The sequence below is a fragment of the Paroedura picta genome, chromosome 7 (genome assembly GCF_049243985.1).
Source record: "Paroedura picta isolate Pp20150507F chromosome 7, Ppicta_v3.0, whole genome shotgun sequence".
NCBI classification, from domain to species: domain Eukaryota; kingdom Metazoa; phylum Chordata; class Lepidosauria; order Squamata; family Gekkonidae; genus Paroedura; species Paroedura picta.
The window spans coordinates 81,463,887-81,489,710 of record NC_135375.1 but is presented as its reverse complement, the minus strand read 5'-3'; the positions used below and the strand labels follow the sequence as shown (position 1 = coordinate 81,489,710).

At 42.0% G+C, this 25,824-nt stretch overlaps 1 protein-coding gene and 1 non-coding gene across 13 annotated transcripts in view; both read left to right on the top strand.

The window, feature by feature from the left end:
* SLC24A2 (solute carrier family 24 member 2) overlaps nt 1-25,824 on the top strand; it is a 165,887-nt gene that overhangs the window by 34,201 nt on the left and 105,862 nt on the right. For 11 of the 12 annotated variants that reach the window (XM_077345171.1, XM_077345172.1, XM_077345170.1 and 8 more), the window contains one exon: nt 5,274-5,516. The gene's annotated coding sequence lies outside the window, so the exon portion shown is untranslated. Of the gene's footprint in view, nt 1-4,669; nt 4,919-5,273; nt 5,517-25,824 lie in introns of those variants that run through there. The other variant, XM_077345178.1, reaches the window with a different exon arrangement.
* On the top strand, nt 7,367-7,473 carry LOC143842510 (U6 spliceosomal RNA). Its single transcript, XR_013233152.1, has one exon. It is a non-coding gene; the product is annotated as a U6 spliceosomal RNA (small nuclear RNA).

Sequence of the window (25,824 nt, the reverse complement as noted above, 5' to 3'; positions counted from 1 at the left end):
ACAGATTTAATCAACTAATTTACTAAATCCAGGAAAGCATGAAAGAGCTCCACTCAACCCCCCCCCCCAGCATGAATAATTCCTATTGTTTTCCAGTTGCTTGTATAGAGCCAATTAGTGTGGTGATTAAGAGTGGTTGCTTTTAATCTCGAGAGCTGGGTTTGATTCTCCACTCCTCCGCACGCAGCTAGCTGTGTGACCTTGGGCCAGTCACAGTCCTGTTAGAGCTATTCTCACAGAACAATTCTATCACACTTCTCTCAGCCCCACTTACCTCACAGGGTGTCTGTTTTGGGGAGTGGAAGGAAACACAAGTGGAAGCTGCTTTTAGATTCCTTCATGTAGTGACAAGCAGGGTAAGAAAACAACTGTTTTTTTTTCTTTTTTGGGCAGCACATTGGTTGAATGAATGAGCTACATGCCAGAAGGTGTTACCCAAAATACAATTGAGTTGGGAAATTTAACTTATGAGAGGGGTTACAGGATTCTCTACCTGTGAATACCAGGGTCCTTCCCTTAGAAACTCATGCAGAGACCAGTTTGAAATAAAATGAAAATGATTTTTATTGAAAAAATAAAAATAGTTAACTTGCACACAAATTAAGCCAAGCATTCACACAAGAGGAAAGACAGTGATGAGATGGAGCAATACAGAAGTATAAAGGGGGATAGTATAGTTACCTTTACGACATACAGAAGCCTGCGGAGAAACAGCCAACCTTTCTTGGAAAGATGATGCCTACTGAAGGCACAATTGCAGACTATTCCCTTGAGAAGGAAAACTGGGAGGAACCTAAGGAAATCAGGGTGGCTCCATAAGCAGCATTCAAAAGAACTGAGTAATAAAAAATATTAATTTAGGAAATGGAAGGAAGACCTTATAACCAAGGAGGAATATAAACAAATAAGCAATGCATGTAGAGAGAATGTTAGCAAAGCTAAAGCTCAGTATGAGCTTAGACCACCAAAAATGCTGGAAAGATGACTTAGAGGTGATATAACCATCTTCAAATACTTGAAGGGCTATCATATGGGAGATGGAGCAGAGTTGTTTTCTATTGCCCCAGAGGAGCGGACCAGAACCAATAGGTTGAAATGAATTCAAAAGACTTTTCAGCTAAACATCCGGAAAAAGTTCCTGATAGTTAGAGCAGTTCCTCAGTGGAAGAGGCTTCCTCAGGAAGTGGTGAGTTCTCCTTCTCTGGAAGTTTTTAAGCAGAGGCTAGATAGTCATTTGACTGAAATGATTTTTATGAACTTAGGCAGATTGTGAGTGGGTGGGCAGGAAGGGATGTCCCAGTGTTTATCTCTTGTGGCTCTTCACTGAATACCCAGGGAATTGCTGATCGCCACTGTGGGCTAGAAGGTGAATTTTCTCCAGGTCAGGCAGGATTCTGGAGATTTTTGTGGGGGGGGGGCTGACACACCTTTGTACAATTCCAGTCCAGATATGTGTTTGCAAAGCAATATCATGTTGGAGTGCAAGTGACATTTACAAAAGGTGTTCATGAGCAAACTGCCCTGCACTAACTGAGGTGTTGAATTCAAATCTCAGTTCAGCTATGAATTCACTAAATGGCTTTCAGAAACCTGCAGTTCCTCATTACCAGCCAGCCATTTGTAATATGGACCAATAGCAGTGACTTGCCTTGCAAGTACCTTGACCTTATCAAATTAATATACAGGAAGTAATTTGACTATTTAGAACCAATTGTTATATACTAAACTTTCTATATAAGTAGGCTTCCCAACACCACCAAGGCAAATACGGGGGAGATTGGGGGATGGTGCCAGGGAAAGTAGAATGTGGAGACAGTGTGATCTCATGTCCTGGTAATGATTTAGGAATTTTCTCTAATATGGTAAAGGCCATAGAGACTAGAGGAAATTCCTAGAGTGTCACTACTGAAACCATTATTGTTCTGCTCCTCAGTTTCTTGAGGGCCAAAGATTGGGATTGGGCCCAGGCACTTGGGAAACCTATATATAATTTAGCATTCAGTCAAATGTTAATTTTGAGGGGCTTTGAAAGAGGCATGACCAATGCTTTTGATAAGCATACAGACAGGGCTTTTCTTCCTTTTGTTCCAGTATCATCTCTGGCCAAAGAAATTAGAAAAGCTATAAAAGCCTGCAAGATCCATTTAGTGGAGGTCTTAGCTGGATGTGTGCATTCTGTTTACCATTAACAATGACTCCTGTATTATTCTGTCTATGAAACATTTTAATGTGTGATGCCAGTGAATACCAATAAGGTATAGATGTAAAGGGGGTATGGGCTAAAGCTATGACCTGTTATATAAAATATGTACTCATTAAATATTATTGCACACGTACAGAAAGCAGTTACTACTTTGACTCAGCCTCAAAATAGCCATTTTAAAGGATGTATACTTGTTTCCAAACCTAATGAGAAAAGTACCTTAAAAGGCTTTATATTTATTAGAATCTTACCATTATATTAATTAGGGTCTTAATCCTTTACATTTTCAGATTAAAGAGGACACAAACTAAAAACAGGTTACGAGAAGTCATGCAATATCAGATTAAATGTCAGAGCTACAATGTCACTGGTTTCAAAGACAGGACTAGGGGCAGTGGACCAAGAGAACTGGGGACAGGAATAATAGGCTTCCCAGTCCCTCAAGTGGGACAGGAAATCCTCAGTGGCCTAAGTGGCATCAGGATTAAAAAAAAATTGTTGGGGCAATGGTGTGACATCACTTCCAGGGAAAACTTAGAAGAGATATCAGTCCTCTCTAGGAATCGCTAAAAACTCTTTGGTTTTTACTTCAGCAGGATATAATGCCATAGAGCAGCCTCCAAAACAGCCATTTTCTCCAGGGGAACAGACTTAAGTAATTGTAATTTTGGGAGATCTCCAAGTACTATCCAGAGACTGGCAACCTTAGGAGGCTACGTGCCTACATGAGGCAAATAGTGGCAGCTGAGCTAGCCAGGGGATGGGCAAAGCACTCTCACACACGAAGCGAGTGAAAGAGCTGAGAACAAAAGGGAAACACATGTTGCCTGCCCCCCTGGCTGGTAGTAGCATTATAAAGGAGGATGCCAGGGCTCTTCCCATTCACAGTTGCTATTGGAAATGTACCCACAGTGCCCTCATTCAAATTGCTGCCATGAGCTGAATAGTGTTGACCAGGGGGGGAAGTCAAAGTATCGCAATCTTCTCCAGTCTCCTCACATGGGCAGTTATGCCTCACCCCTACTCCAGTCAGTTTGGCTGCTGCTGTGTGGCTTGATGCTAAGCCCTTACCCATCTCCTGACCAGCCTGGTGATAATGGCAGCAGCTGCCAGTCACTTTTTCTGGGTACCTCAAATATCACCTGACCAGCCCCAATCCTTGTCACACTGTTTATGCAGGTGCTGGCCACTGAGGGAGGTCAGATTCTTCCCAGTTGTGGCTGTTGCTGTAACTGACAGGTTTAAAAGAGGCTGAGAGACAACTGAGGAGGACATGATTGCTCAGTAGCTTCAGATAATGTGGGGCATGAGTTGACGGGGGCAGTGGTGCCCTCCCCGTTATCTGTGGACAGAGAAGAGAGAAACACAGTGTGACACAGCCCAGAGGGAAGAATTGAAACAAGGACCTCAGCTAGTGACCCTAAAGAGTTCATTTGTGTTTTGCTTTTAATTGACTTTGCCATTTCTCTTAGAAATATAGCAGACAAACTCCTTTGAGTGAGGTGTAGAGTCTCTGAAAATTTAATTTTGAAGCGAATAAAAAACAGATGCTAGAATCCAATTCTAATTGGATTATATGCTCACATTTTTGGTTTAATCCCCTTTACAGAGAGTATAAAGTTTTCTTATGAGCCCCAGCTATTTTATTCCATGATTTTGAAACTGACATCATTTTAAGATCTTCAAGAGCGACCGCCTTCCCAGACCCAGAGGGTGGTGGGTGCAGCTTTCCCAAGTGGGCTGCTGCTGGATGCAGGGATGAAGAGACTGGGTAGGTGATGGCACATCTCCAGCTGAGTTGGAGGCAGGCATGGGAGGCAGGGAGTATTAGCTGGTCACCCCTGCCTGTTCTCCTGAGCAGCCTAGAGCAGGGAGGGAAGGAAGGAGGAGTTGAAGCAGTGAGTCATGTGAGGTGGGACAGGAGCCTGGGGAGAGATTTGAGGCTGCTCAGGACAGCTTCCACTGCCCACAGAAATGGAGCCCACAGTGGCAGAAACATCTCCCTGTGGACTTGAAGGTTGCAAACAGTGGAGACCCATCAAATGTCCTCCCCCATGTCCCCAAGCCTCATCCACCCACCTGTCCCGAGTGCCAAACAGGGTAGGTAGGAACGCCACAGTTTGGAGGATTTGAGAAATTGTGCTTGGCCAAGTTTCCATAGCAACTGTCCACAGCCTATGTTGACACTTTGTGTTATTGTGACATCACATTATTATCACACAAGAAAACATGTACAAATATGTCTGAATTTATCCTTAGCCATGTGTGCAGGAACATCTCACTGAAAACTTCCTGGTGCATCCTTGGTTATAACTAAAGATCCCCCAGCATTGAAACTTTCATTGGGTAGTTGTGGTCAATCTTGGATGAAAGCAAGGAAGATTTTGATTTTGTTTCTGTCTTCTAATCTACTCCACAGAAGGCAGGGAATAGTTAGGTATAAAGACCCATCTGTTTCAGTTAGTTATTTCTAACTGAGCATTGATTCATCTCTTCATTGTTCCTTCAAGCATATTTTCAGCATGTTGCGTTTCAAAAGCAGCTCTCATCTCCTTCCAATTCAAATCCAGATCTCCTTCTCATGGCTCTTTCTTACTCAACCATAGCGCAGCCATCTGGTCATGCCTTCAAAACAGACAATGATACCAGGCTGCTTTTTAATCACATTTGCACTATGTTAGATATGGTCTCTTGGATCCGATCATTCTTTTGCTGGTGCGTAAAAACTGAGGGTTACAGTCTGTGTAGGGATGTAAATAAAGATTTCCAGATTAAGGGGGGGGGGAGTTATTCTTGGTCTGAAGGGAACATGCACTCTACTTGGAAAAAGAAGACTTTGGCAATAGGGGATATTATGGGATATTGTCAGCTTCAGAGGGAGGGAAAGGGGGGTGGGAACATTTGCAATAGAGTTAAGCAGAGGAACTGTTCCAGTACTGTATTTTCCAGTAGCCATCAACTAGTAAGAAAACAAATGGCTAGTATTCATACAACTGTTTATCTTCAAGATCTCGCTGTTTTATGGAAACACCATTACTCCTAAGAGAGCTTTTCTTCATTTCCATTGTAGAGATTATTCATCTGAACTCAGACTAAAATTGCAATCCTACTAACTCCTACCAGACAACAAGCCACATTCAACACAATGGGATTCATCACCAAGTAAAACATGCACGTGATTGGCCTATGAACAGGTGAACTTGCCTTATGTCATAACGGTATTGGTCCATTTAGCTCATGGACTAGGCAGCAGCTATCCAGGATGTCAGGCACAGTGGCTTTGCAATACGTACTGACTCTTCCTGCTCGACTGGTAAGAATCTCTTTCCCCTACCTCTGGAGATATAAGGGCAAGGACTGTTCAGTGATGACATCTCTGTTCCAGAAATTCCCCAGCCCCACAGCGGCGCATCTGATACCAAACATGTATCGCTTATTGTCAGAAGAAGACTTTCCCTTTGTTTTCAAGCTTTTGGGCAAGTTTATTCCCTCAGTTCTTCATCTCAGCAGAAATGTGTAGTAGTTTTTTTGCTGCCTCTCTAATAGGTTGATTCGTATGTGGTATTTAAAGGGATTTTAACATTTTTAGGTTGCTGTTTTGTTCATATTTTATTGCATTTGGTGTTATGTTATCCTATTTTTTTCTGGTTGTAAAATTGCCTCAGAAACCTCATGATCTAAAATGGTTTTAAATAAGCAAATAATTAGTCAACAACCTGTACCTAGAAAGGCCAAGATATATGTCATGATTACTTTCATATCTTCACATTACCATAAATTGGTCTCCTTGTTTAGGTCCTTCTTTATTCCAGAAACCTATTAGGGGCATTAACTGTGGTGTTTGATGAACAGAAACCATTGGTTCTTGTTTCTGTTTTGCTTTGTCTAATTTTGCTCAATTTAATTTTTGTTTGCTTGAATTTCATCAGCTATTTTAATGTTCCTTTGAGGGGGGCAGGTTATAAATGTATTCTGCTGCTGTGGTTTTTGGTTGCTATACTTGTTTAATATGTAATTCATTTGTTCTCTATATTCTTTCATGTTTAAGATGCCCTAAATACTTTCTTAAAAGAAAGGGAGATGGAAATGCATTAAATAAATAAATGTACCAAGCTAGGAGGGAGTGACCTGTTGTTCTTTTCAATAGCTTTGTGATTGCCTGTTTCTCTCCCCACATGAGGAATTTGTTCTCCTGGTTCAATACTTAGCAAGCAGTTCAAGAAAGTGGCCCTCAGCTCTCAGCCACTTTCTCGAACTGCTTGTTAAGTATACTCAGCCCTCAGTAACTATTGGTTACTGATAGGTTCTGGTTTTAACCTTTAAGGCCTTACCTGGGTTGGGACCCACATACCTGAGGGACCGCATGTCGCCCTATACTCCCTGCAGGGCCTTACGCTCTGCGGGTGAGAATTTACTGGTTGTTTCCAGCCCTTAGGAAGTACACCTAGCCTCAACCAGGGCCAGGGCCTTTTCGGTCCTGGCCCCTACCCGGGTGAGCTGCGGGCCCCGCGGGATTTGCCAGCTTTCCACAGGGCCTGTAAAATGGAGCTCTTCCACTAGGCTTTTGGTTGAGGCTGGAGTCAGCGAATGAGAGCCATCGTCCCCCCCCCCCTTGGGACTAGCAGTTCTTCCGCTCCCCCAATTCTTCCTGCCGCTCGGGTAGGAAGCGTGGGAACAAGATTGTTTTTCCATCATGTTAGGATTTTTAAAGTCTTTTAATGGGGATTTTAACTGGGGTTAAGACTGTTGTTACCCGCCACTAGCCTTGCAGGGAGTGGCGGGAAATAAATCTAATAATATAACAACAACAACAACAGCAACGCTAAACTGGTATTTGTTGCTAACTTGTTTGTTTCATAATGTTCTGTACAGAGACACTTTGTACATGCACAGGCATTGGAACTGCCAATCTCCAGGTGGGACTGGATGATCCCCCATGATTATCGCTCTTCTCCAGACTATAGAGATTAATTCCCTTGTAGAAAATGGCTGTTTTATAGGGTAGACTCTATTATACCCTGTTGAGTTCCTTGTCCTTTGGTCAGACTCAAATCTCCAGGAGTTTCTAACCTGGATTTTGCATTCCTACCCCTAGCCGGGGGGGGGGGACCTGTCAATCCTAACAAACATAGGGGATCTTTGTCACTCAAGGGTGGGCCTGTCGTGCTCGCTTCGGCAGCACATATACTAAAATTGGAACGATACAGAGAAGATTAGCATGGCCCCTGTGCAAGGATGACACGCAAATTCGTGAATCGTTCCATATTTTTTAAGGGTGGGCCTGTCAATACTGGATGAGTGGCATGATTTGGTAGAGGTGAAGGAGGAGGCAATCTCTGAGCTAAAGCATGGAGTTGACACCACTGTCTGAGCTTGAGCTCAGTAAACTCTGTCATACTGGGCTTGTAGCATGGCTAGGGTCACTTAACTTTGGCTTGCTCAGGGGTCACTTTAAACTTCCTAGTATGCCCTTGCAAAACAATCTTATAGACTAGGGTAAATGCTACCCTATAAAACAGCCATTTCCTAGACTGGTCACAGTAAAAAAGATGGACCATGTTTTTATTTTGTATAACACAAAGGTAATATATTTGCTTATGATATCTTTTCTTAAAGGACAGATAGAGATAAAAAAACAAAGAGAAATTCCATAATGAACATCAGTCTTACTCCTAGTATACCTCTACAGATTTAATTCTGTGGATTATACAGAATGCAAGTCCCTATGATTACTACAGTGAGCATTCCAACTTGAGTAAACAAAGCACTGTCATCTGGTGGCAAACTAAGAGAATGGTCTTGAATTTGTATGTATGGTGTATGTTAGAGAAAGGAGAGAAGGAAGAGTTGGAGGACCAGCCTCTGGAGACCAGGGGTTGGACAGTGGGAGACACAGAGGCAAGGTCAGAGAACTTGGAAGAGAACTGGTGTTAGCCCAGTAGTTCCCAACTGAGATCTAACAACCCTCTGCTGCTAGCTTCCCCTCCCCCTCTCCCCACTTCCTTCTTCTAATTATAGCAGCTGGGATGGAAAAGTTTCAAGGTCTGTGCACTAAGGAGATAGGGGAGGGGAGAAAAAGTTTGTGACTCTTGAGGAAAGAAAACATAAAGAAAGCAAACAAAGGAATACCAAGTATCTGATAAGAAAATCAATGAAATCTTTGTTAGTGAGATATTCTGCTTTTTGCTATAGCTTGTACATTTATATAAGAAATTTAAGTTGATCATTTACTGTCTCTGTGATTTTGAAATGCTGAAACATTTTACAGCTGTAAAATAAAATATTATTCTTTTCCACTCCTTGTATTGGAAATTGGTGATTGGTTCATCTAATGCCAGGCAATTGATCCTGGAACCATTAAGATTAGTTACACAGGGAGTCCCATTCCTCCAAGCAAGCAATTCTTTACAAAGGTCAGGTGGTGGCAGTTGTTACCCAAGAGAGACAGAAAACCCTCTTCAGGCATTGGAAAATCCTTGCAGGGCAGGGTGAAACAGGACCTGCAGGTCAGAGTGGACCCATTCCACCACTTAAACAATCCTAAACTGAGTTACGTTATTCTAGATCTATTCAAGTCCATGGACTTAGAAAGATGTAGGGTTGCCAATGGACATAGAAAGATGTAGGCATGGCCTGACAACCAGAAGGAGGGTTGAGGTCAGGGATAAGGGGGAACTGTGACTGCAGCATCATGTCCCTTCCAATAAAGAAACTGTAGTGACATAGATAGCTCTAGGAATTGCTGGGAACTCTATGGTAAAACCATAGTGTTTTCATGATTTCTAGAGCTATTGTACGTCACTTTCGGCAAAAAAAGACGTGACATGATGCAACACCACTGTCAGCATCATTCTGAAAAAACCCTAAACATTTCTCCTGCCACTGCTCAGAGCAGCAGCAGGTGATGGAAGCAGGGATAGGAGGCCCTCTAGCCCATTCAGGAGCGTTGCAGCCCTGGAAAGGTGTAACTTTGTTTAGGATCGCTCTGAAAGTGGTCACAATGCAGGACAATATGGGGGGGAAATGTCATCTGAGCCATAATGTCAGTTAAATGTCAGGAAAACCAAACAATAGATTCCTGAAGTGGAGAGCCATTTTAGTACATTGCAGCAAGAACAAGCAGGAATCTTAGAATACCTTAAAAACTAACAAATATTTTCTGGGATAAGACCATGTGATTCAAGGCCCTCATTAACTGCAGATTATATACATTGCTAAATATATAAATTCCTAAAATCTCAAAAAAAGGGTTTTAAAAAAGCTATAGCCACATAACACTGGGAAGCCCTGTGGTGCAGACATGAATTGACCGTACAATCTTAAGCCAATCTACATCTTTCTAGCACATCTACTTCAATAGATTTAAAAGGTAGTAATTCTGTTTAGGATTCTACTGTGAATTTAACAGTTCCATATAGACATGAAGTCTGTTTTATAGAGATTTTATTTTTAAACTGCAGGGTTTAAAGGCTTTGACATTGCTCTTATTTTTGTTCTCTTGGAATCAGTTGAGAGTTGTTTTCATATTTGTATACTAGTGTGAGTTCTTTGCGTGGCAGGATGGAATATAAATAGAGAGGACACATACAGAGAGGACCAAGGAATTAATGAAAGGATGCTTAAATTGCATTGGGTCAGATTTTTATTAGTCTGCACTCTGAAGAGGATTACCAGAGTGAAAATGCCTGCAGGTCATAGCACTTGAAGACACAGGAAATGAGTAATTGTTCTTTTGTGGATAGCAATCAAGGCACATACATGTAACTGCTGTCTATTTGTCTGCTTGATTTTTTTCAACTTTGTGTAAAGCAAAGGTATTTTGTCAGATGTTCACTGAAATTACAAGCAGTGCTGTTTTGGACTTGTTTTGTAGTTCGCTATGTTCTGTGCCTAGTTTTAAATGTATGTGTTTTGTTTTCCCCCAGTGGTGGGCAATCCCTTTACTCGGGGGGGGGGGGGGGGGACTGTGAATAGGTGAATATACAAATTTATTATGTCAGAAAGATTTCATATATAGTGGACAAAACCCCAAGCACGGTTAATAAGAATTATTTGTAATTATTCTGTGTTAAAAAAGATACACTAGGAACAACTTGTGATATAAAAAAGTAGCCATTGAAACCGACTCCAATTTATTGCTGCCATGGATGGAGGGATTTCCACATATAGAACATAGCTTGCTTGTCTCCCCACTTCTGCTGTAGTCCCAAATGCCCCCTTATGCTGTTTCTGGGTTTCCTGTTCTTGGGGTTGCTAGAACACCCTAGTGGAGGCAGGGATTTCCTGCCACCAGACCTGACATCTGGTTGCTGATCAGCTGGCTGGCAGTAGGAACTTACTAGGAGAAAGGAGAAGGCCAAGTCCTCCTGACTGGCACTGCACAGGAAGTGAAGTCATCACACCACTGGTTGTCTAGGTGATGCTCTAGTATTTGGGCATAAACTACAGTAGAGACTGGGGAAGTGGGGTCATGGGGGGACAGATGTTGGCAATAACACAGTGTTATGTTGTTGGCCCAATTATCACTTTTTAAGTTTGCTAGGGGACTGGCAACCCTAATTTATAATGAAGGAATAATGAAGGATAATGATGATAGTATTGTACTTTGAATATATATTCAACATCAAACTATAATGTTTTCATGTTTGCAGCCCTCTGTACATTTTATACAGGTCACACAGGAATATGTATTAATTTCATTTTATTCAATTGGTGAGTTTATGACTTTTTCAGCTGTGTAAGGTTATACAGAATCCCACAGTGTCAGACTGAGGTCTTAGCAAAACCAGAACTTAGCTAAAATGGGCTGGATTCAAACTTTCAGATAATGAGGTACTGCTCCTTCTGGTCCCTATTTACTTATTTAGAACATTTCTATACTACTTCAGCTGCAATTTGGGAACTTGTCCAAAACAGTTTATGCAATGAAACAAAATTAACATAGCAAGTTGTTAATTAAAATCCAGCCACAGCATAAAAATATATAAGGCAGCTTAAAATGAGTCCATTGCAGTTTTCCGACTAAATGGGGACCATTAAAATTATATTAAAGATAAACCCTTAATTAAAAGCCTGGGTAAGAAGAAAAGTTTTGGCCTGGTTCCAAAAAAAGGAGAAGAGCTGAGGGTTTTTGAACCTGCTTTTTACTACCTGATGGTTGGGGACAGAGGGTTGCTATTGGGGAAGAAAAATCGCACCACTATGAGCTCCAATGTGGGGTTTCTCAAGGTGCAATTCTGTCACTGACTCTTTTAAACATCTTTATGCGCCCTCTACGCCAAGTGGTCTAGAGATATGGGCTGGGATGTCTCCAATATGCATATGACACCTAGCTCTACCTGTTAATGAGCAGCCAACTGAATACTCCCCTTGGATCTTTTGCAGGGTGTTTGGGAGCCATGGTGGACTGGCTACAGTAAAACCACCTGCAGCTCAGCCCCCTAAAGACAGAGGTCCTGTGGGTGGATAGGAAAGGACGAGATGAGGAAGTGAGCCTTCCTACTCTTGATGGGGTGCAGCTCCAGGCAGCTCAAGAATTTGGGAGTGATCTTTGATGCCTCCTTATCTATGGAGGCCCAAGTCACTAGGGTAGCTTGCCAGGCATTTTTCTGCCTATAGCAGGCAAAGCTACTAGCACATTACCTAAACCCAGAACACCTAAGCACAGTGATCCATGCAATGGCCACCTCCAAACTAGATTACTGTAACCCATTCTATGCAGGCCTTCCCTTATCCCTGATCCAAAAACTACAGTTGGTCCAGAATGCAGCTGTCCGAGTCCTTACAAGGATCCCATGGAGAACTCACATATGACCTGTTTTTCCAGCAGCTGCATTGGTTGTCAATTGAATGCTGGATTAGGCTTAAGGCATTGGCTTTACGCGATCTAGGATCTGCGTACCTCTCCATAAATTCCCCCTGAAGAGCACTCCACTCTGCAAATTCCAATATGTTGGTAGTCCCCGGCCCCAAAGAAGTGCGCCTCACCTTGACCAAAGCCTGGGCCTTCTTGGCCCTAGCTCCAGCCTGTGGAATGAGCTGCTGATTGAGACCTGGGTTGGGAAATTCCTGGAGATTTGGGACTTAAATCTGGGAAGGCAGGGGTTTTGGAGAGAAGGGATTTCAGTGGAGAATAAAGTCATAGTTTTCACTCTTCAGAGTTGCCATTTGTCCCCCAGGGTAACTGATCTGTTACCTGGAATTAGTTGTAGTTCTGGGAGATGTCCAGCTTCTCCTTGAAGCGAACAACCCTAGAGTGGTATCATAATTGACCTGATTCCTGAAGAAGATGCACAGAGGGTTTGTTTGTTTGTTTGTTTGTTTGTTTACATTAGGAGTCTGAAGTGGCTGAAGGCAGGGGGCTGAATTGTGAGTACTAATATCTGGCATGCCAGGTATCATGTCATATATCTGAGGAAGTGAGTTGTTGTCCATGAAGCTTTTGCCACAACAAATTCGTTTGTTGTTAAGATGCCACAAGACTTTTTGGTTTTGTCTCTACAATAGGCTAACGGTCTACCTCCTCTGACCATTGCTGTTATTGTGATTCTGTAGCCTGAACTCCAAACCTGTTATTGACTTGTACTTTTAACAGAGTGGATTTAAAACAATGAATATTTTATTAGTGAAAATCTTTCTGTTGTAAAAAATAAAATTCTTCAAGGAAAGGATTTTAAGAGAAAATGAGGATAGAAGACTTCTGTGACCGATATTCTCATTGCCTTTGCCTTCTCTTCCCCTTGGGGGAGGACGCTCCAAAGATTTGTCTGCACCCTCTTCAGGGGGGGGGGGGGAATGGCTGGGAAAAAGCTACCCCATGTGGAGGCAATGTAAGGATTTTTTATGGGACTTCTGTTGCTGTTTTCCTTGACAAAGTGGCATTTTATGTCTCTTCCTTTTACCTCCTGCTCAGACAGCACACGTCAGTCTTTAAATCTTCCTCGCCTACCTATGAAAATTTATTGGGGCTCTCAGACAGGCTTGGCTTAGAGCCATTGACCTTTGTGGCCTGCCTTATTGACCAGAACACAGCATCCTCAGCCCACATAATATCTGTCTCTTTTTATCTCCCTGAAAGAAAAGGAAATGGTTCTCCAAAGGACCAGGAATGCAGTAATAAAGAGAGAATCTACCTCTCCATTTCTTGGGGTGGGGGGAAGAGAAGCCTGGCTCTTAAAGAAAAGTTACAGGACTAATCTATACACTCTCTGGAGCCATTACTCAGACTATCTCTCTTTTCTTTATCACGTGTGGGGATGGCTGTATATTGCTCTCCCAAAGTGCTCCATAGTTACCACATGTAATTAACCAAGTGAGTGGCTGTATCTATTCCTAATCAATAGCAGATAATAAGAAATGTCAATCAATCAGTAGTCACCTACTAGTCACTCTTCAAATGAGAGCATTCCCTGGCTCCCAATCTACGGATCCAGCAGAAAGACCCACGGATTCAGGGCACACGCCTAGTATACACTCCCTATTTGCATGCCCATTCAGGGTTCTGCCTTGCTTACTCATTTGCCACAGTTGCTTGCTCTTTTACTCACCTTCTTGTTTACAGGTTACCTGTGCAATCCTGTGCAAACTCACAGGCCTTCAACTGGAGTAGTTCTGCATGGGGCCAGAACCCAAACTGCATTTTGCACCTGAGGCAAGAATATAAGTTTGTACCCCCTATACTTTCCCCTAGTGATAATGAATGGGCACAGGCTATCATTTCGCTGTGCATTCCTCCACATATCTGTATCTGGTGCATCTTAAAAACCTTTCTCACTATTCAACAGGATCTTACTGCTCCTGATCTTGCTGCTTTACTTGGAGATAGTTTCTGTATGGGCTCATTGATATCTCCTGGTGTCCCTTGTGTTGGGGAAGAGAGAATGAGAGAGAGTGCACATTGATTTTTGTCAGGAGACAAGAGCTTCCATAGTTTATTGCTTTCATTTTTAAAAACTTGAAAAATGGAATGGCAGCTCAATACATGTGATGTGCACTATATCTGACCTTTTGTGCTATAGTAAAATGGTTGTTATCATTGAATACACTATCTTAGGCCATTTTCAAACTGCCCTTGCATTCTGTTTTAGTAACTGGTTACTACTGGATTTTTTCCCTGTCATTTCAGACAGCCATTTTAGTAACTGACTGCTAGTGGAATTTATTTATCTGTTCAGGCAAACCCACTTGCATAGGGTTAGCAAGGTGTGGTTGAGCTGCTTTTGAGGGGAACGGCATTCTTCCATTTTCCACTCCTTTGTTATCTTTCTGAATTCCTGTAGTATGCTGTTTATAATGTCCATAGTGCTTCCTACAGTTCGCCCCCCCCCCTTTTTTTGCTGCATGGTCTTCCACAGACTTTTTTAAATGTTCTAAGTTGAGAAATAGTGTTAAACCAATATAACACTTCAGTGGAGTCAAGGCATCTCCATAATGCCACTACAGCACTGAATGCTATGTTGGTTTTATGCTATAGTATGCAACTTAGAACATTCTAAAAAACCCTCAGAGGAAGATTGCACAGCAAAAAAAGGGCAGGTGGAGCAGCACTGTTTGAGATGACTCATTAATGGAAGAAAATTTGCTGTATGAAAAGTCTGTCCTTGTATTGGAAATTGGACCAACAAGAAGTGCTTTTCTGCACACCATAAATTTAGTGTCGTGCTCACTACCTGAGGACACTATATTCTGCCTGCTCCACATGACGTTGCCAACCTCTTGCGTCTGTCCAGCAAACAGCTTACTACATACACCTTTTTAAAACGCTAGTTGGTGAGTCCCAAAAAGTGGATTCACCAACCTAAAAAGTGCTATCCCCTGGCAGGCCACCAGCAAAAGAAATGTATGGAGGCAAAGGAGTGTTACATCCGAATAAGTCTATTAAAAAATATCCGGCGGTCACAGGAAGTTTATATGTCAATCAGCCAAGACGTGCAAAAAGTGCCCAGACAGCTCAAGAGGTGTGGAGTGATGGTGAGTCACCATTATTTCTTGCGCTTTGCCATACAGCACTATGTGTAGTATATTTTATCCTAAACATGGTAAAATGCAATTGACATCCCTATGTATTATTTATCTCTGAAAAAAGGCTGGCACATAAACATTAGGAAGGAATGTAACATTAATTCACTAATTTCAGGCCAACGTTTGACCCTAACTGCAATTTGGCCTTCCTGAGAGAAGCCAGTAGTTTGGTACTACACGAGTATTTGGTGTGGCTATTGATTATCTTTTATGTGAACACACACTCTACATAATGTAGCCCATTTCTCTCTATAATACCAGGGCAGACAGCCCTACTTTGAATAAAACTTTCTGGTTCATACATCTGCAGAAAGATCTACACATTAACAGATAATACCCTGAAGCCAACAAGACTCTTCAAGCCGGAGTCTTAATAGAGGCAGCCACAAAAGAGTTCCTGTCTAGCAGCTGAGCCCAGCCACCTGAGCAACTTGGCCCAGCCTCTCAAGTGTGTCCATATGCTGGTCAACAACAGAAAAAATGAGCTGGAGCCAGGCCATGCCAATGAAATGCAAGTCCTATTAGTGCTGCCTCTGGAAGTCAAGTCCAGCCACATAGAAGATTAGCAATAGGCTTCAGTTCCTTCAGCAATCATAGTTCTCCAAGCAGCTAAGTTTCTACGCTGGACTGATGAGCAGTCTCTTTCCCCCCCTTGAAAAGCAGAGCACATGAAGCTGCCTTCTACTGAGTCAGACCATCAGTTTATCAAAATCAGTATTGTCTACCCAGTTTGGCAGCAACTCCTCAGCCTCTCATGTTGCGAGCAAAAATAACACAAATATGTAGAATGGTTCCCATCAGTATTACTGGGTTTATTTTTCTTGCATCTCTTCAAACATTACTAAAGTAATGTGCTTGGTGGAATTCTTGGAAGACCAGGTCAGTGATGCTAGCAGAACTGTTTCAGATTTTGACTGCTGAGGCAATCCTGACATAATAGTACTAAGCAATGCAAAAAATAATTAAAGTTTTCCCACTATAGAATGCTGCCTGAAGAAATAGAAGTTTCTATTCATGTGTAATCTTTCTGCCACCAGTTCATGGTTTTCAGAAAGTGATGTTATTGCAGAGATGAACTGGAAGACACTTTAAGTTTATTTATTTTAAATATGTAGACCCCCACAATCAATGAAATCCATGGCAGCTAATTAAAACAACAGAAAAGCCATAGATACAATAATATCTAAAATTATACTGTGAGTTGTGAATTTCCTGCATTCTGCAGGGGGTTGAACTAGATGACACTGGAGGTCCCTTCCTACTCTATGATTCTACGATTCTAAGAACAGAATTGAATTTTAAAAAATCCCCCAAATACCAAATTAGCAGCCTAACCTAAAAACTATTAATTAAAAGCTAATACTAGCATAATCATAAACAAGTAGTAGCATATAGAATATCAACAAAAGTCAGCATACATCTGTTATAAACATGTCAATGTATCCAGAGAAAAGAGTTATCAAAATAGCACTCAAGAAAACCCTTTAGCAAATATATGTGTACATTTGGATACACACATGCACACACACAAACACACACGCACACACGTGTCTTTTTAAAAATCTGGCACTAATTTGGTACCAGTATATGGTTTTTGGACAAATGTTTCAGGGTCAAGGTGCCACAATAGAAAACGCCCTGTTGTCACAAGCCACTTCATTTCAGAAGAAAAGATGCTCTAAACAGAGCCCTCAGAGATAATTGCATTTGTCAGACAAGTTTATATGGGAACATATAATCTTTTAATTCTTTTGAAAGGGTTTGTCACATGATCTCCTGCATCTCTACTAAATGGCCACTGGTCTTCCATTTTGGGCTTTGATAGGTATGCTATAGAAGGCCCATGGCTTACCAGTTTATGAGAATACATTCAATACAGAACCCTGCTACGCAGCAAATGTTCAAAAGTTATTTTATACTGAAGAGTAGATTTAAAGTACAACGCCTGTTGCTTGAAACATTAATTTCAGTGTTGCAATAAATGCAATTATACCTGAGGACCAAAACCGTACACTAAATTAATGTGTTATCAGTTTTTGATCTTCCAGAGTAGTGAATCAAAACCTATTAATAGAAGCTATTAATCGAATAACTATATATGCCCGAAGAAGAGAAATATATTATAAAATTAGCACAAAGTTAAGTGGATTTTTCTGATCTTATTTTTCTCCACTAGGTGGTGGCAAAAGACTATGCCACTGGGTTTAAAGATATTCTTGCGTCTTCCTTGTCAAATTCTTCCAACAGAATAAAGTCTTAGTCTAGTGTCACCTTTGAGACCAATGCTGTTTAATTTTGAGTATAAGCACACGAAAGCTTATACTCAGAATTAAACTCTGATTGATATTAAAGGTGCCTTTGTTCTATTCAGACCAATAGGGCTACCCACCTGAATCTAAATTCTTTTAGACATCTAGAGCACAGTGCATTAAGACTATGACCTTTCTTGTTCGTGTGACAAATTTGTGAGAACATTGGAAGAGGAGTATAAAAACCCTGAAGTTCTTTGAACATGTGCGTGTAATCTAGTTTACTGTGCCTGTCACACAACCCTGTGCAAGTGGAGACCAAGTGTATAAATGAATGTGTGAAGAGTGCATCAGAAATGTATCCACTGGTGTGCCTTCAGCCTTCACATATACCAAGCCCCTATTTACCCACGAGCAAATACACTCCAACATAATCTCTACCTCCCATTCATGCAAAATATGAACTGCTCATCTGTAGAGCGACTGAAAGGCAGCACAGGGCCTAAGACAATAAGAGTGCCAACCTCTAGGTGGGACCTGGAGATTACCCAGAATTAGAACTGATATCCAGCTAACAGAAACCTATTCTCCCTGGAGAAAATGACAGATTCTATGGTATACCATATATTCTAGGAGAAATCCTTCCCCAAATCCTTCCATAGGCATCCCTCTCAAATTTCCAGTAATTTCCCAGGCCAGAGTTGTCAATCCTACTAGAAAGCAATTCCCTCTCTTTGCCCTTCTACACTCAGTTGAAACACCATATGGGGGGAAATATGCAGTTCCCCAGAATTTCCTCATCAAATTCTGCCTCCCCAACAGCACTGGGAATATATGTGCACAGGTAAACCTGTGATCTTCACCATTTCACTGATGAGACTAGGGACACTTTTGTGTTTTTATAATACCTCATCTCAACCCATTAAAAACACTCCCTCCATTATCACTTTATTTAATCCCAGAGTCAGAAGGGACTGCCAGGGTTATCTAGTCCAACCTCCTGCCAATGCAGAAACCATAGCTGTAGTATTCCCAGCAAGCAGTTATCCAGTTGATACTTAAAATCTTCCACTGACAAAAACTGTCACCTAGAGGGAGATTCTTCTGATGTGATTGCATTGTCAGAAAATTCTTCCTCAATTTGAAACAAAACCTTCTTTGCTGTAGTTTACATCTATTGGTCCAAGTCCCATCAAACACAATTGAGATCATATCCACTTCATCTTCTGCATGTTAATCCTTTAAGTATCCAAACGTGGTGCTAATATCAACTTGGAAGCATCTACAACACAGAGATTCCCAATTCCTTCAACCTCATCAAGTCCCGCACTGACTTTGTTGCCATATGACTCATTTCAGCTTATTGACATCCTTCCTAAAATGTGTAGCCCCAAACTGAACAACACTGGCAGATCTTTTTTCCCCTTGCTGTATGATGTTTACTTACAAAGTAGCTATAACCATTTTCTCTTTTGGGTTATTGCTTTTTGGGAGCCCTTAAGGACTTTCAAATTTGAACACAAAAATGGTGGAAAGTTCAGTCTCATTGCAGAAATGCTGCAACTCAAATGGATTTAGTAATGTTTATTATCTAAGTTGTAACTTATAGGATGGGATGGAAATGTAACTTTGTGGGCAATAAAAATATTTTATAGAATCTTCAAGAAAGGCAAAAACAGGGCACAACATCTGGACACTGACTTACCAGGGACAAAGGTCTCCCAAAAGGGGCTGCACTGGTAAATGGAGACAGCTAGAGCCTCTATGCAAAAGAGCCCTTAAGCATGTAGAGTTCAGTAGCAAAGTCCCTGTTCTCCCTAATGTATTTATTTGTACTCTTACTAGCCAGGTTTATAGTCTACTTTGAAAATGTAGAGATTTTTAAGGGAGTGGTAAAAGCTTTTCTGGATGTCTTCAGCCTATATATCCTATATCAGGCCTATATATAAACCTGTATTATAGTATGTTGGAAAATAAGCTTCACCCTCCTCCCCAAGGTTAATGTAAGAAGAAGTCCTCATTGATTTTAATATTTTATTCCATCATCTTTTAAGACAGGATGTTAATATAGGGACCTGGAAAGATGCAACTTGACCTGCTCTTAGATGAGTAGCACAAACATATTGTTGCACTAAGGACAAGTGAATACACCAATTTAAGGGCCTCCCCAAGGCTAGTCAAACAGCTCCCCATTTGTTTCCAAGGTGGAAAGCAAAACCATCATGTCACCAATTGTTTTGTTATTTTAATTGTTAACTCTATGTATTGACTGTTGTGAATCGCCCCAACATGGCAGGCCTGATGGGGTGGATTATAAATTTAATAATAAATAAATAAAAAGTAGGAGCACCTCTTTGTCTCCACCTGAGGTTCCCCTGTATATTTATAGGTAAAGTATATAGCACAAAAACACCACAGACTTCCATTGCTGTCTTCCTCTCCACATTCCTTTTGGAACGTTTCAGTGCTGAGAGAAGTAGGAGGCATGTACTCCAACAACTTGGCTGGCTCCCAATTGAATTCTGGATTAACCTTTAAGGTCATATGCAGTTTGGGCCCAGTGTACTTGAGAGACCACCTCCCTGCCTATATCCCCCAAAGAGTCTTACTCTCCGCCACCTCCAACTGGCTGCGGATCCCTGGCCCCAGAGAAGCACATCGGACCCCAACAAGGGCCAAAGCCTTCTTGGTCCTGGCCCCCACCTGGTGGAACAAGCTCCCTGAGGAAATCAGAGCCCTGCCTGAACTCCCACAGTTCCACAGGGCCTGCACAAGGGAGCTCCTCCACCAGGCATTTGCTTGAGGCTGACCAACTCGGAACATATGCTGGTCCCCTCCCCCCCAGACACCCTGCCATGACTGAACAATTTGATCTCCCTAGCGTTGTTGTTATTCATGTTGTGTTGTAACTGTTACTGATACATTGTGATATTCTATTGAAAATTGTATGTTATTGATTGTTATAATGTTCCATGTAAACCGCCCAGAGCCGTAAAGAATGGGCGGTATAAAAATCCAAGTACATAAATAGATAAAATGTAGTAATGTATAAGAACTGGCAGAGAGAAGAAAGTCAGTGTTCTGCAGTTGAGGGACACCAGGAAAAAAATTAAAAACTAAGATATCTTAAAACTTTTAATGTAAACAACGGACTCATAGAATGACTGAATACTAGCAATATTGCAATATTTCTCTTTTCCTTATTTTTAATGTTTCCTCTGCCCAATTGCAAACGGGTGTTCCAAACAGGTATTCCGATTCTAAATGGGTATTCCTATATAATAGATCCTTACCATTTTCAGGGCTTCCATTCATGGGATCACCACAAATGGATAAATCTGCAAATATTGGGAAGCATAAGTTCTGTGAAGCCTTTTTATACAGGACTAGCTTTTAGCTTATTGCCTTTGTAGAAACTCCCCCCCCCCTTTTTTTCCCCATAGTTTTGGGAAAGCCAGGAAGAGGAGGACCTTCCCACATATGCAATTCCTCAAAGTGGGGTTCACAATAGAGAAGCCAGTTATATACGCAATTGTTGATTTTGCCCATTTTCAGACTGATACCCGCAGACGGCTCTGATTAGATGAGCAAGGCTGTCATGGTAGAGCCTAGAGAAGAGACAGTCTTGCAGATTTGAGGGCCATGAAGTGCTTTATGTGTGGTAACCAATACTTTAAATTCAGCCCAGTAATTGATGGGTAGCCAGTGGCATGACTATAGTATAGGGTCACTTTCACACCCACTAAATAATGTACTTTCAGTCCATTTGCAACTGGATTTTACTGTGTAAAATGGTAAGATCCATTTGCAAATGGTTTTTGGATTGAAACTGCATTATTTAGCATGTGTGCATATGAATAATCTATAACAACTGCTCTGCTGCATTGTGCCCCAACTGGAGTTTCCAAATTGATTTTGAGAAAGACTAATCATAGAATCACTCCGGGGAATGGTAGAGGACAGGATGGCCTGGAGGATCATTGTCCATGGGGTCACGATGGGTCGAACACAACTTCACACTTAACAACAACAAATCATAGAATCATAGAATAATCATAGAATAATAGAGTTGGAAGGGATCTCATGGGTCATCTAGTCCAACCCCCTGCATTATGCAGGACACTCACAACCCTATCGCTCATCCACTGTAACCTGCCACCCCCTTAAGCCTTCACAGAATCAGCCTCTCCGTCAGATGGCTATCCAGCCTCTGTTTAAAAATTTCCAAAGATGAGGAACCCACCACCTCCCAAAGAAGCCTGTTCCACTGAGAAACCGCTCTAACTGTCAGGAACTTCTTCCGGATGTTTAGATGGAATTTCTTTTGAATTAATTTCATCCCATTGGTTCTGGTCCATCCCTCCGGAGCAAGAGAGAACAACTCTGCTCCATCCTTTATATGGCAGCCTTTTAAATACTTGAAGATGGTTATCAAATCCCCTCTCAGTCGTCTCCTCTCCAGGCTAAACAGAGCCTCTCCAGACTAAACAGAACCTTTCTTCAGATGTCTTGGTCTCCAAACCCTATAGGACATTACAATAATCTAGTCTCAGTGTCACCATGGCATGGATCCAGGTGGCCAGATTAGCCAAGTCAAGGTTAGTGGCTATTTTTGTAGTTGGTCTGAGTTGAAAATGCCTTTTTTGCAATTGCATTTACTTGCTTATCCAGTAATTATGCTGGGTCCAGTATAACCCTGAGTAGGCAAGGGTCAGTTGAACCCCATCAAAAGTGAGGATCATAGTGTCCTTCAAGACCTTTAAGATCATTATTACTTGTCTTTCTAGGGTTTAGTTTCAATTTGTTGACTCTTAGCCATTTAACCAAAGCAACCAGGCAGTGTTTGTGTGTCTGAGTCTATCTATCCATCTATCTATGTCAGCCAACCCAAAACTGTGAATCATTTGGCCTAAGGGTTTTACAAAAAAACTGAAGGCCATGAGGGATAGGATTGTGCCCTGTGGACCTCACTGGTGAACAGGAGATCCCTTTCAATTAACAGAAAATTTCCATAAGATCCAAGCAGTTGCTTTTGTCACTTTCCCACTAAATGATGATGTTTCTAAAAGAACAAGTAAATAAAAATTCAAGGGTATGATTTCTACCAGAATAAAGCATTTTTTTTAAGTCCCTCTTATTTGAATGAGAAAAATAAGGATGTGTTTACTATTCAGTTTTTCCCTTTTAACTCCCTAAGAAGTTCCTCTGTGTTTGTTTGAAAGAAACTCTTTTAAAGAAGAGTAAGAATTCAATATTACTTTAAAAATGCACACATTCCCATCATTGGTGCTAGTTTGATTTCTTCTTGTTGTTGTTACGTGCAAAGTCATGTCCGACCCATCGCGACCCCATGGACAATGATCCTCCAGGCCTTCCTGTCCTCTACCATTCCCCGAAGTTCATTCCCCGGAGTCCATTCCTGTCCTCTACCATTCCCCGGAGTCCATTTTATTTGTTCTTAGCGGCACTAATAACTGCAGAACTCTTTAAATCAGCAGCATTTTCATGCATGCACAGTTTTAAAACAGCCCAACAAAACTCTGTTGACTGCTGAACATGTTGGTAGTGAAATCACAGTATTAACTTCGAAATTTTTTATTACATTTTTTATTTTTTGAAGCCTTTGACAGGTTCCCTAGAGAGATAGCACAGGAACTTTCTAAATAAATGAATCCCTTTTAGTAAAGGCAGAAGAAACATGCTGCTGTCAGATTAATCTATACTAAGATTTCATGTAATATATTGGAGGTTCTTGGAGTTTTCCCTTGCATTTATTGAGATACTTATGTATACTCTGTTACACTGAAAGAATTTTCACTTTGCCTTTTTCAACTGCTGTATCTAAAATTCATAAGCAGAAACTGTTCTCCACAGCAGCCCAAGAACACCTGATTACTTAGTCTGATCTCTGGGAGGTCAAGGCTAATCACTTTCAAACTCCAGTCCTCCTGCTTTTGTTTAATATAGCCCACTGAGATTAAAATGGGATTAGGGCTGAATCCATGGTGAGAATACCTACCAAATGTGAGTTTTGTTCTCCGCTCTTTTGCGAATGCTTCTGGGGAGGTGGAATGTCTGGAGCAAAGAATCTAGCAGACCATTTATTGTATACTGTAACAGCTTTACCGACACAACTTCCTACACAGCTATAGCACTCTTTATCCTGGGTGTGCGATTATTTAATTAATACAACATCAACATGAGTTCCAGGCAGTAAAAGTTCAGCAGCCTGCGCTGTCGTTTGGACTAGTGAGAGCTGCAGAGTGTGGGTAGTGCTGCTTCACCGAGAGACAGTGGAGTATTCTGGAAAGGGCAAGACCATTTAGCCTCCTCTGTGCTACTAGTAGAGTCACCAGTCAGCTCATCCTTCCAGGAAAAGCTCCTCCCATCATTTTCCATTGCAGCTACGTAGGAGGAGCAACAGCAGTAATGGTCAACAATGCAGTAATTTGTGAACGAATGCACAGGTGAATACTTACTAAAATCGTTATAATTCAAAACTATTCATTGACAATAGTGCTATTGCTGATACTCCCATTAAACTCTCATGTGTCACCCAAAAGCAAGAAATGGTTATAATGTGAACACATTTTCATCAAAACATATCCAGTGTTACAGGTGGTGTTACTGTACACTTTTTAAAGATGCAGGAACACACACAATTGCTCTTGTTTTGCTTGTACAGGTGCTCCTTAAGGACACCACTTTGCAAAATAGATCTTAAATATCACCCTCATTTACAGTGATACTCCTGATTTCATTTGCCAGTTTTCTCTTTTATATACTAGTTTGTTCCGCAACTAATGGTATTCTGCATAGTTAGCAGGTAACTAACCTTTTCATCTATAATACTAAAATCATATTCAATCATATTTATTTTTTATTTTTACTGAGTACCACCTGGATGTATTTCCCCATGAACCTTGGGGAAATGGGAGCATGGCTGCAGGAATGCTTGCCAATGAATGGGAGGGAAGGGCAAAGAAAAAGGTGGCAGGAAGGTGAATAGGTAGAAGGTGAACTGTGGGCCTGCCAGAAGCTATGGGACCAAGCAGCTGCCCCACTTCAAGGTATGCTGATGGTAGCCCTGGTTTAAGATTACTGAAATGATGGCTATATTCTGGGATCCCGAAAAAACTCAAAACAAGCCAATGGGTTCATGACCTCTCACCTCCTTCCTTCTACCTGTCACCCACCTGGTGGAATGAGCTCCCAGAAGAGATCAGGGCCCTGCTGGAACTTGAACAGTTCTGCAGGGCCTGCAAAAGGGAGCTCTTCTGCCAGGTATTTGGTTGAGGTCAACTGAATCTATAACATCTACTGGGCCCACAGAACCCCTCCACATGAACTGAATTCTGAACTGATCAACTATGGGATAGTTAACATGTTAATGTTCCTTAGCCAGTTACTGAAATGCTATTGTAACCATTTTTATTACTGTTGTTTTATCTGATGATGTTACTGAGTTATGCTGTACTTGTTCCTATGTTTCTCCCATGTTCTATATAAATCGTCCTGAGCCACAAGAGAGGGTGGTATATAAATTAATCAAATAAATCTTAACCATGTTGCCCTATAATATATGGAAAATGCTCCATTTCCGGAGCATTTCCGGGCCCCGGAGAGTGTCCGCACTCTGATTGGGCTAGCCCCTACATGTACCACCCTCCCTAGTCGGCCGCTCATCTCTCCGCCACCCTGGCCACAGATGAGCCAGATTGCCAGGTACGATGCCTCAGCGCTGCCCCACCGCTCCATGAGGCCACTGGCTCCGGCAGAGATGAGGAGCCGCTGGTGGCCATGGCGGCGAGGCCAGAGAAGGTGGCAGCGGTGATAGCGCTGAGGTGGCAGCTGCCAGCACAGAAACCATGTGGTGCCATAGATGATGATGGTACCCATGGTGGCAGCTGCTAAACCAGAGAGGGGATGCTGGCAGGGGTGGGCCCAATGGAATCCAGGCTGAAGCCCACCTGCCCCAAGGACAACATACGCTTGCCCTGCCACTGCTGCTGAGGGGCTCCATGGCTAGCTGGGCCAGACAGTGCAGCAGCGCAGAGGCAGCTGCAACCGCATCCAAGCCACACAAGGGGCCAGCACAGAAAGGGATGGGCAACCCGAGCACCTCCTTCTCCTCCTCAGGGCCGACTGTGTGCCAGTGGGACGAGATGGGTCACCTCTGCTCCAGATGGATGGAAGTTTGCCCTGGAGGGAACCTGCCCAAGCTTCTGCGCTCTTAAAGAGGCAGAAATTCAACTGGGGAGGCTTTCCACTACTGGAAGAAAGCGAGCAAAAGCCACCCTGCCCACCCCAGCATCTTCTGCAATTTCTACTCATCGCAGAAATATAATCTCA